General features: G+C 25.7%; 1 long non-coding RNA gene across 2 annotated transcripts; it reads right to left on the bottom strand.

The window, feature by feature from the left end:
* Nucleotides 1-448: 448 nt before the first annotated feature.
* Nucleotides 449-5,490, bottom strand: LOC112801744 (uncharacterized). Of its 2 annotated transcripts, none has more exons than XR_003202070.3 (4): nt 5,075-5,490; nt 4,554-4,707; nt 3,003-3,130; nt 449-743 (listed from the first exon to the last, which is right to left on the bottom strand). It is a non-coding gene; the product is annotated as an uncharacterized lncRNA (long non-coding RNA). The 2 variants fall into 2 exon arrangements; XR_003202069.3 differs by having other exon boundaries at nt 4,554-4,703; nt 5,075-5,444.
* Nucleotides 5,491-13,145: the final 7,655 nt, after the last annotated feature.

The following is a 13,145-nucleotide window of genomic DNA, read 5'->3' as shown; positions in this document are numbered from 1 at the left end:
TTGTAGGGGATGCCTATACTAGTGTTGCCTATTCTCAAAGACTACGCTTTTCTGTATCAAAGGCTACGCTTCTGACCTTTGAGAATAGAGTACGCTTTTTAAGTGATGATGTTCAGGACCTAAGGCTACACTTTTCAGCACTAATAGTTACCGTAATTCTGAAGAATAGGCTACACTTTTGAGGGCTACAGCATCACTTTATAAATGTAACAAACAGTATACCTATAGCTACTCTATATAAGTGTAGCCTTTTGTCCTTCATTTTTTTTAAAATTTCTGTTTATATATATATATATATATATATAAACAGAAATTTCTAACAATTTTTTTTATTTAAACTCTAATATTTGAGAATATAATTATATATATAATCCTGTATTTTTAATTAAATTAGTTAATTATTATAAAATAAAAATGAATACATATATAATAATACTATACAATAATCTTTAAATAATAAAAATTATACTGAAACAAAATATAATTATACAATGAAACAAAAATATTGGGATGATCATAATTTTGAGTATTCATACATCTCAAACTAGAATAAGTATACTCATATAATGCACTTAGAGTTTACTGCTAATAAACTAGGAAAAACCAAAATATTATATCATATAAATGTATCTTAGCTTCTAATAAAAGATATCATCATCAACCATACATCTTTCAATTTCCATCTTTGTCACTAAACCATCATGATCAGCATCTCAATCTTCACTCGCATCTTCAGAATTATCCTGCATAATTATATAGAAAAATAATTATAATTTGAAAAAGTACAACAAGAAAAAAGTAATTATTAACATATTAATAACATATACAATATCCGAGCGGCATAGGATAATTGAAACTACTCTTCTTTTCATTTCACCAAAAACATAAAATAAGAAACAAAACCATACTATGTTTGAATAAATAATTAAATAAACCAAAGTCTTTTGCTTTAAAATAACAATCATATTCAGGGAATACTATAAATCACCATAAAGGACATAACTAAAAAACGGAGTAACACGACTTCATACTGAATGGGAACTAAAATCAGAAACTCAAGTGCATTGTGCAAGTGACAAGCAGCGCATAATAGCATGAAAAAACAAAACCAGAAAAATCAGAAAAACCAGAAAAATTACAACTTCCACCCTAATAACAATAATAATAAAATTCTAAGAGATTAGACTATAATCATATTTAGTCTAGATTTATTTTCATAAATTCTAAACTGATATAATTAAAATGAAAGGAAAAAAAATAAAAAAAAAAACTCAATTCAGGTCCAGTAACTTATTTGGAAAATAAAAGCAATCTGATAACTGCCCAAAATTCAAATCTAAAGCATGAGTAACTGAGTAACTGAAAATAAAAGGAAGAAATCTTGCTTTTCAGAATTCAATTCAGGTCGGTAACTTATTTGGAAAATAATAGGACATACACAAATCAAAGTGAAATGTCAGAAAAAAAGCTAAAAATCATAGATACTGCTACATCACACATCTCAAGTGGTTTTTCATAATAATTTTATGTCCAAAAGCAACAAGAATAAAAGGAGAATTTTAAGGGGGAAAAATTAAATAAAATACGAAAAGAATTGCAGCAAAAGGAAGCAAATCCAAATGATAGAGAGAGCACCCAAAAAAGAAAAGGATAGAATAGATGTAAAGTGGAATTAAAATTCTGCCTATAAAAGCAGATTAGGGGAAGGGGTTAATTATAACTATAGAAGCAGCAGGGTAGGGGTGACTCATGAGCGTCGGGAAAGGGGTCAATTAGGGAGTCCACAAATGGCATGGGATTGTGTGTGTGTAAGGCCCAAATGAAGGTGAAAAAGTAATTAATATTGGCATCCAGAGACGAGAAATTAAAGAAGGTGAAACTACTTTATGAGATATTTATTAAACTTATTTGAATGGCATTACTTATCATTCTAAATTCAATAACCTATTGACTATTGTAGCTCAAATCTGGAACAAGAAAATGATCAAACAGTTGGATTAAAAAAATTTTAATTTGTAGAGTATCTATTCTCAAGCAATCTGATAACACAGCCCAAAATTCAAATCCAAAGCATGAATCTCACAAGGAAAAAGGAAGAAGAATCCAAAGTAGAAAAAATCAACAAGTTTTGAAGTAATGCACAAATCAAATAGAGTCCATACTCTGGTTTTTTCTTCAGAACATCAACTATAACATAGTATAATTTCTCAAATGATAAAATATTCTAAAGAGTTGAAGTCACAATTCAGAAACAACTAATTGAAGACAAACAGAATAATTAAATTATTATTATAATATATTAGTACCAATATTATGAAGAACAAGGTGACCCACAATAATCATCATTAACCTACCCCAGTTCGTGCACCTTAGTTAGAAGATTATAATTTTAATATCTTATACATGTGCATAAATTGTTTTACATACACTAGAATTAATACATTAATTATAATGATTAAATTTAAATTACAACACCCGGTTTTTTAGTTTTAGAAACTACTATTAATATTATTATCGTAAAATAAAAATGATCATATTTTACTTAAAATAATTATTTTAATTTAAAACTTCTTTATTTGCTCTACAGAAAGAGGATATAATTTCATATTCCAATAACAAGCACATGATAATTTTCTTTTTCCACTATCATCATAATATACATTGAAGCTGCTGGAACTATAGCTTCCACACCGACATTTTTTTTTTTTGAATAAAAATTAATTAGGCGAATAGTGTTTTTCCTTTTGCATTGCTTGGTGTAAAAGTCACCACCATATTTAAATTTGAACCCAAATAGTATTATACATTAAATACTCTCATGTTGATATCTTTGTATAAAATAGCATTATAAATTGATACGATTATGTTAAGTCACTAAAATCAGCCACTAAAATTAATGATCAGTATAAAATATATGTTAAAATTTAAGTTTTAAATCTTAATTTAAAAAATATAAAATTAAAAATAAATTATTTTTTTATATTTTTTAAAATGAAACGTACCTTTGTGGGTGCTGGGTGAAGAGAAATTCTTGCTCTTGTTATAACTCCAAATTGTCCTAAGCCTCCAAGAACCGCGTGAAATAACTCTGAATTCTTTTGCTTAGAACATGTTATTAAATCTCCCTTTCCTAAAAAGAAACCACGCACAAATTCATTAATTAATTAAATAATATGGAAAAACTTGAACTCATAATCATGTAATTCTGATATCACTAACATGAAATTCTGAAAGTAACTGATAGTGTTTGAGCTAAGAACAGAATTTGAACTCATGAGAAAGAATTCAAATATTTGACAGAAAGGAAAAGATTATGAAAAAGAAAATATTAGAAAACTGTATTGGATATTCATTGTTATCTATCACACAAGTATATAGAAGAGCTATTTATATATACTCCTCAAGTTAACAAAAATAACAAAAAGTAGTTTCTAATAATAGATAATTACTCTAACTATTATAACTAGTTTTTTTCACTCATACTTTAATTTCTTTACATTTTGGACATTGGTTCTAATTTAGTACTAGTTATTTTATATTGACATGCATGGAAAATAATGATAATGCAGGTTCAGAATCTTATAGAGAGATGCTTGCTATTTCATATGAGTCAAGATCAGTGCATAAAAGGCACTAGCTGAACATGCAAGAATCAAGCCACTTGTTACACTTACAGGTCCATATTATATAAACCTTATTATTATTATTAATGAGTTTTCAATTTCATCACTGTGTATTTATTTAAACTTGTGCTCACGTCACATGCCTTTTGAAGGAAGCAACCAAACTAAGCTCTGCAAGTCAAACATGAACAGCATGAGCTTCAGCATCAATTTGCTTCTTCAATGAACAAGTCCTCAAAATGCTCCAACAATCAAAGACCAACACTAAACCCACAGCTATGAATTATGATGAAAGCAGAGAAAACTTTCCAAAAAATACTTTGATTCAACTGGAAAACAAGAAGAAATAAGTACATAGTGCAGAGAATCATAGAATGCAGCACGTGCATATTTTCGCCATTTCAAAAATTAGAATGAAATGCAACAAATTAACTGACCAAATGGATGAGTAATCAAATCCCAAGTAAATCTATTATTAACTTGTGTACCAAACAAAATAAGCTTAATTTTCAAAATGAACTTTCCTCATAAATCATAGAAAAGAAAACCTCATTGGCGAAAAAGCTTCATTAAAGCCTAATATTCTGTAATTAGGCTGTTTAAATATGAACTCAATTATTTATTACAATGCAAATTCAAACAGTAATTTATTAATCAACAACCAACATTCAATCATTCTGGTCCTAAATGCTCACCGTTCACCTATTGAATATAGAAAAAAGTTAAATCATGAAATTACACACTGAAGCAAGCAATGAAACACATTATAAATTTGAATAGCGAGTCCTAAAGAGATTTTGCACTTTCACTTCAAAGTTCAAACACAGAGAAACGTAATCGCAAAAGTGAAATAATATAAAGAGAAGCTCCATTGTTGAATCCAATCATAGGCTACAGAAAAAAGAAAAAGAGAATGCGCATAAGAGTTACCTGCTACAACGGATTACTTGCTGCGGTGGCGTCAATGGAGTCAATGAGTGCAAATGTTATAGCTCATTCAGCTCACCTTTCTTCTTCGTCTTCTACTTCTCTACTCCTTGTCTTCTTTCATTCTTTACATTCTTCACACCAGTTCTGTTTCTGGCTAACCAAGAAACCGTTCAAATTGCAAGAACTCTGTTAGAAACAGGAAGCTAAAAACAAGAAGCTAAAAACAGAAAAACGGAAGCCAACTTATTCATTGAGAAATCACAGAAACAAAAGCTTATTAACGCTGCATTTGGATTCAGTCTCAGAAACAAAAATACAGAGAAAATAGACAAGCTGTATATTAAATCACAGTTCACAAACCCTAAAATACCACACATCTTCATCAACAACAGCATGCATGTTATCAAATTACAGTTCACAAACCCATATTTTGAGAGATTAAAAGCCCCAAATTTAAACCCCTAAAATAGGAACCCTAAGCCACTGATCAATTTCAGAAGCAAATAGAAATCAATACATACCTATTCAATGATGTGAGCACAGCAAAGACGATGATGAGAAGCACGGAGATGACGATGGTGAGAGCGGCGCAGCAACGATGGTGAGGGCTGCACAGCGATGATGGTGAGGGCGGCACAGCTTCAATCAGTGCAAGCGATGGCGAAGAGGAGTGACGACGGTCAATGTGGATACGTGCAGGTGAGCCGTGAGTGGGAGGCGACGACTCTGAATGGCGAGAGTGAGAGGGTTTTACGAGGATGAAGGTGAGTGTATGTAATTCATCCTATACAAATTTTGAAAGGAAAAAAAAATTAATACAAATCCATTTGAGCTACTAGTTTTACGTTTTTCAAACTGGTTCTTTTTTTTGGACTGGAAAACTGGTCCTTTAAGGATTAAGTTTAACCTTTTTTTTCATCATTTACAAATTCTTCTTTTTTAATATTTTTTTTTTACATACAATCCTTTTATATTATCTTATTTGTTATCGAATGTTTTTAATACCAAAAGTAGGTGGTATAGAAGAGAGATGTACAAAAGAATGTTGTATATATCATTCCTCGCTATATAATGTTGGTGATTGTTATAATATCTAAAATTTAGTGCTTAATTTATTAAAAATAAAAAATTAATATTTAATTTAAAATTATTAAAAAATGAATTTTAAATATTAAATATTTAATTTAAAAAATAAGTTTTATAAATTAGACTAAAATTAGAGACAAGATAATTGACCACGTGATGTCTTACAAAGTATATTAAATATTACTGAAACATAAAAAATGTACGAGTAACTAGTAACTCATCAGTTTGCTTTCAGGAAAAAAATGAAAAAATTTACTAAGTGTTAAGTTTTTTGCTCTAGATATATTAGGCATCACTTTTAAAATGCACCCAAAACTTAACAAATAGGCTACTCTTTAAAAGCGTCTCCTTTAATACGAAAAGTGAACCTATAGATATCAACCTACGGCTACGCTTTATAAGTGATTTCTATAATACCTAAGGCTACGCTTTTTAAATGATACCGCATTTGTGTATCCTTTTCTCTTATAAAAAGGCAATACGGGAAAAAGCGTAGCCTATTCTATGAATAGGCTACGCTTTTCAAATGTAGCCTAAAAAAGTGTGGCTGAATGGGTATTTTTCTTGTAGTGCCAGAAGTTGTTTTAAAGATCAGCAAGTATTCTGAAATGAAAAAGGGACTAAGATTCAACCCCCTTCTCTTAGCCACTGAAACCATCAGTTTTAAAATAATGTTATATAATAAAAGTTTTTTTTTTAATTACTAGAAAGATTTTATTTGAACAACCATACAGATTTTTTATCGCACATTTTCATCCTACAATATACACTATTTCATCCTACTAAAATCTAGTTATAAATATCCAATGATGCAACAATTGATCATGCATTTTTTTGCATTGCTTTATAATAATAAACGTTTAATTAGGAAGTCAATTTTTTTAAACAATATATATCAGTCAAATTTTTTAAAATTATTTTTTATCTTAAATATTAAATATTAAATTTTTAAATTCTAAATAATCTTATAACGAAAAAAAAAAGTTTATTAATATTAACAAATTAAAAATTAATTTCTCATTTTTTAAAATAAATAAATGTGCTTGATTGTTATATATTCTTGTTAGTAAGGTTGGCATGTTACATTGATTATAATGGTCACGCTACATAGATACAATAAATAAACCATCAATTACAAATACGGAAAAATTTTATATTTTATAGTCATATTTATCATCATATGAAGTATGGATACTAACATAAAATCTAAAAAATTTTGATAGTGAAGTCATATATATATATATATATATATATATATATATATATAAAATAACTTTTATAATAAAAATATTATGTGTATATAAAAATTAGTTATTAAATTATTATTAATTATTATATATTTGTATATAAATATTTGTATTGTATAATTTATTTTTAAAGTGTATTTTTTATTTCAATATATATACATAGGATAGTTATTTTTGATGTAAATATAGCATGATTAGTTCTTATAATATCTAATTTTACAAATTAAAATACTAAAATAATTATTTATAAATAGGGTAAAGTATATTTTTTGTACTTAAAGTTTGACAAAAGTTTAAAAATTATCCCTAAGTTTTATTTTATTTTAATTTTGTTTCAAAAGTTTTCGATTTGTATCAAATATACTCCTGACAGCTAATTTTTCAAAAAATTTAAAATCGATTCAACAACAATTTTGTAAGAACAACCCCTCAACACAAGCAAATCAAGCATAATTTTCATATATTATTGTTATATTAATCTTAAATTTTTTAAAAATTTAGCCTCCAATGATATATTTGATTCAAATCCAAAATTTTTGGGACAAAATTGAAACAAAATAAAATTTAGGAGTATTTTTAAAACTTTGGCTAAATTTTAGGGACAAAAAATATACTTTACCCTTATAAATATCTGTCTTTTTATATAGGATAATGCTACATATTCATATTTTTTGTTAACCAAGTCCAATCAAATTTGTCTAAGACAATAAAAATCATATGACTAATATTATATTAAGTTTTATTGTTTAACTTGGTTAGACTTAGTTCATGAAAAGACTTGGATGTATAATATTTCTTTTACATATATATAAGTAAATACTTATTTAAAAATTTACTTCTTATACAATTAGAAGTCAATTCTTATTGAGATTCATAGTTAAAAATTTTTTTTCAATTAATTTAGTTGTTACAGAAAAAAAATAAAACTAATATAAAAAAAAGATAAATAACATTCTTTCGAGTTGATTTCTAAAAAAAAACACAAATTTCATTTAAATTGAAAATTGATCATTCCAATGACATTTAATATGAAATTTTTCAATTGACTTACCAAAAGTTGAATAAAAAATTATTGTGGAGTTAAATTTAATAATTTAGTGGGACAAATAAATATTATTATCATATACTACTCAAAAAAATTTCAAATCGTAGTGGGGATGATTACCCCCACACTCATATACATACATTCGTCCCTGATACAAACGATACAAATTAAAATATATGAATACACAAATTTTTTATTTTTTTTACACATGAACATACGTATATATGAAATATAAAGTATTTTTTTAAATAAATTATAATAATATTTTAATAATTTATTTTTATTAAAATATAAATTATATATTTTAATTATTTTAATATTTTTAATATTATTAAAATAATTTTTTATGTTAATAAATAATAATATATATTATTTTTAAACTCATTTTAAAAATATAGATTAAGAATAAAGTTATTAGATACGACTGATGCGTGATAGTATTTTAGTGTGTTTAAATGTGTCAGAAAAATATTTTATATTTTTTTATTAAGATATAGTTAAATACGAAAAATACATATATCAAACGAATGTCAAATGAGTGTCGTATCTAAAATATGTTCGACACATAGACATGACAATTCAAAAAAGTGTGCATGATCATAAATAATATAATTAAAAAAAAATTAGATGTATATCTCAGCTAAATCTCCAATAATCAAATGGCTCAAAAAAACAAAAACTTCCCCCTTTTTTTTCCAATTTAGTTATAATAAAAATGCAACATCAATAAATTTTGGTTGAAGAAGACAAATTAAATAAAACATAAATCAAGATCAATTAACCACAAATTCTTAAATATAATTATGCTTATAAAATAACACGTTTTCACTCTTACATATGTTTATTATTAATGATTACTAATATAGGAGATTGTAGGATTAAAGAACTTAACGATGTACAACACAATCTGCAATTTTGAGCTTACAATTTGGGAATTATTATATTTGATCTATGAGGGAGTTGCAGATACTCCCATTCCTCATCGTTGACTTTTCTGAAGCATTGGTCCACCATTTCTTCACTAACTAACTCTAGCTTTGAAGGATCCCACTATATTAATTAAAAAAAAAAACAAAAAATAAAATAAAATCATAGCTCACGGTTTAAAAATAAAGAAATATAGTTGATCATTTGTATGTAGAATTTGTAAGATATAAAACTTTCGTACCTTGGGCTTGTTGTCTTTATCAAACATCTTTGCCCTTGAACCCTATTTATATTTTATGCGCACTTTTTAATTTGAATAAAAGTATAACACTAATTTATAGCCATTTACACAACAATTAGTTCATACTATTCAATTTATTCATTTTCTTATTAACTTGCTTTCTTTTAAAATGGTGTTCTTATTATTGTTATTAGAATATTTACCTCATAAAAGTCATTGCTGACAGTTCTTCTAAAGGCATGACTGACAATGTTATAATCTTGATAAAAACATTGTTCAATATTTCGTGTTCGACCTTTTCTGATCTAAAAAAAAAAAAATCATTTGATTTTAGTCAGTAATCAATAAAAATTTACAATTAATTAAAAATAATAATATTATATATGTATGTATAAGTATATCTACTTACCGATTTAAGAAAGATCTTCAGACTTAAGGGACATGCCAAAGTCATAGAGCTTAATGTATTTGTTATCCACTTTTCTTTTCTATTTTCTAACTCCTTTTCCTATAAATAATTAATCATTTTAAAAATGATAATCTATAAATAAATTTTCAGCATAAAATATAAATAGGAAAGGCATATATATATATATATATATATATATATATATATATATATATATATATATATATATATGGTAAATTCTAGGCTACCCTTCTTATAATAACATGTAATTTACCCTCTGTGACATGTCATCTTTTAATTGGTTGCTATGTTAACTATGGTTAAATTATTAGTAATTAAATTATAGTCCAAAGTAGGTGATTATGTAATTAAATACCTCCAAATTTAATTTCAATGCCATCCAGAAATCCCATATCATCATCACCATCACTATCATTATCATCATCATCATTATTTTCATCTTCTTTTTCGTCTTTCCCTTCTACACTATCATCATAAAAAGTCATCATAATCGATTTCACGTTCTTAAATTTTAAGATTTTTTGAATTTTGCAAACGTAATGGGACCCGGGTAAATTGAATTTCTACACAATAATAAAAATATAACTTTATTTTTTAATGTTTATAGAAATTATATATTTATCCCTCTTATAAAAATATTTAATTACAAAATTACCCTACTTTAGTTAACATATTAACTCTTATTGAGTTAAATTAACTCAAACTAAAACTAAGCATCCAATTAAAGCATGTCACATTACGAGGGGTAATTTACATGTTGAAATAGAGGGGGTTGAATAGAACTCACCTATATATATATATATATATATATATATATATATATATATATATATAAAGCATATGCTACTTGATAAATACACTTATTACCAAGGAGAGAATTATGTCTTCAACCGTCCCTTTTGAGAAACATTTGTTTATAGTCTCCAATCTTCATTTTTTAAAAAAAAAAAAATTAGTTCCATTATTAGAAGTCTCAATATAATAATTATCAGATTTCAAATTAAAAAATAAATAAATAAAATGAAAGGAAGTCAAGCTTTTTAATGACTTTAAATCTTTAATTACCTCTTGAATGGACTATCTTCTTTCACATTTGTCTTCTCTGTGAAAGTTTCTATTAGGGTGGCAATTGTTGATACATTTGAAGAAGTAATATTTTGTAGGGCATTTTCCAATGAATTTAGCTTCTGTTATATATACACAAAAGTTAATACTTTGACAATCGACAAATATTTGTAGACTTTAAATTTTAAAAAATAAACTACTATCAACTTATAATAAGATTATATCAAATATATTTTATAAATAATAGTTGTATATATTATATTATCTCATAAAATTAAATATGAATAGAGTATTGCATCTGCTTATAAATTAATAATCAGTCTACTATGTCCAACTACTTATAATCATTCTACAATTTGTAAAACTCAAGTGTTTTAATTATACATTTTTTTTCTGTTACATTGTTTAAAATAAATTACTTTAAAATTGATTTGCATCAACTAAAAAGTAGTTAGCAATTTTGACGAGTTACTTTATTAGCGTATTTTTTTTCTACTACTATTAATTGTCATAAAGGTGTATGTTTGAAAATAAACATTATTGATAACCACTCATTAAATTACATAATAAAAAATAGAAAAAATCATTTTTGATAATACGTTTTATTGACATTTATTTTTGACAACCGATACTCTTATAAACATTAAAAAAAAAAATCTGAATTTGCTGTATATACCATTGAAGGAATGAAATGTGTGGCTAAACCACATGCTATCATTTCTGCTGCATCCAAACGTGTACCAGTTAGTCCTAAGTATTCGCCTGCATAAAATTTAGTCAAATAGCTAAGCCATTCTTAATTCTCTTAATAAACCCAAAATTAACCAATGGATTCCACTAAGGAAAATAAATTGTTTCTCTTAAAAAAAATTGTCATCATATATATAAGGGAGAATAATGTGGATCGGATCCTTTTGTTTAATTAAATTTTAAAACAATTTTTTTATGATAAAACAATAAAATATGTTAAAGTTTTTTGTTTAAATTATTCGATTAGTTTCTATAGTTTTATCAAATTTTTAATTAAAGATCTTATAATTTAAAAGTTTATAATTAAATTTTTATATTAATAAAAATTTTCAATTAGGTCACCTCCATTACAAGATATTTTTTGTTAAAATATACATAATATTTTTAGAATATTTATTTTTGTATTTGATATAAAATAAAATTTAAAATATTTTTAAAGTAAATATTTTTGAATTATTGTATTTTTTTTCTTTGCTAAAAAAAATAGTGAAGATCTAATTACAAAGTTTTAGCTAATATAACGATCCAATTGCAGTTTTTAAAATCTAATAATCTAATTAAAAATTTGGTAAAATTACAGTATTAATATAATAATTACACTTATTATTTCAGCAGTTACTCTCTTTATATAAGTAGTTGTTTTTACTTTCTTTTTTAAACTTGAAGTCTCAAACACTCCTATAAATATATTACATAAATGAATCAAGTTACGCGTACATAAAAAAATTTAAAAAATGTACCAAAATAGCCAGGAAGCCTAGAAAGGAAGTGACATGCACCACAGTCCGGAAACACTCCAATATGTACCTCTGGCATAGCAAATATCTGCAAATATTATTTATTCCATTAACATTGAGTTAGCTTATTCATTTTGATCTCTCAAATTTCACTCCTAATTTTAATTAATTCAATTTACACGACAAGAAAATTAAATGAGCAATTTTTATGACTAATAAAAAGGGGTTTAGTATTCTTGATGGCTCAATATAATTATGTCAATAATTATAAAAGAAAGTTTAAAATTATTTTTCATGGCCACTTAAAATAAAGAAAAAAAATTCTTGGCAACTTTTTTTAGGTCAACAATAACCAAACCTAAACAAAAGTAGGATAATATTAGAAGGTCAATGCATTTATAAAGAGTTACATATTTAAATAGCTTTTTAACAAATTTTGTATCGGACATTTTTATCTCAAAAAAAAAAATTATTATGTTGAGGTTCTTTAATTTTATAAAAATAAGATATATAAATTTTTTCGTTACATTTTTTGAAATTTATTTGTCTAAATAAAAATAATAAATCTAATTAAGGTAAAGACTTATATATCTTACTTTTATATAATTTAAAAATTTTAATATAATAATTTTTTTTAAAAAACAAAACAAAATTTTTAAGAACCTATTTGAATCTTTTATAAAAGGATGCTAATAAAAGTTTGAATGCCAGTTACAATTTTGTTTTGGAAAGAGAAGCATACAGCATTTTCTGTCACAACTCTAAAGGTTGCCCTCATGGAAAGAGCCGCTCCTCCTCCTATGGCCACTCCATTAATTAGAGACACCTGAAATTCAAAACCAACGTTGAAATTTGGAGCAATTAAAACCATTAATTCAAATGTGTGATTAGGAATTAGTTAGAAAACTTAACAACTCACAATAGGTTTTTTGCAGGTAACAAATAAATGGTTCAACATGAGTAGTTTCCTGTAAAAGCTTAGAGGATAGGTCCAATGTCCTGGTTTCATCATTCAAGAGTTTTTTTTTTTTAATGTTCTTGAATAATTTATATGTTTGATAAAC

The sequence above is a fragment of the Arachis hypogaea genome, chromosome 5 (genome assembly GCF_003086295.3).
Source record: "Arachis hypogaea cultivar Tifrunner chromosome 5, arahy.Tifrunner.gnm2.J5K5, whole genome shotgun sequence".
Lineage (NCBI taxonomy): Eukaryota > Viridiplantae > Streptophyta > Magnoliopsida > Fabales > Fabaceae > Arachis > Arachis hypogaea.
Note: the sequence above shows the minus strand (reverse complement) of the source record. Positions and strands in the feature narration are given on the sequence as shown.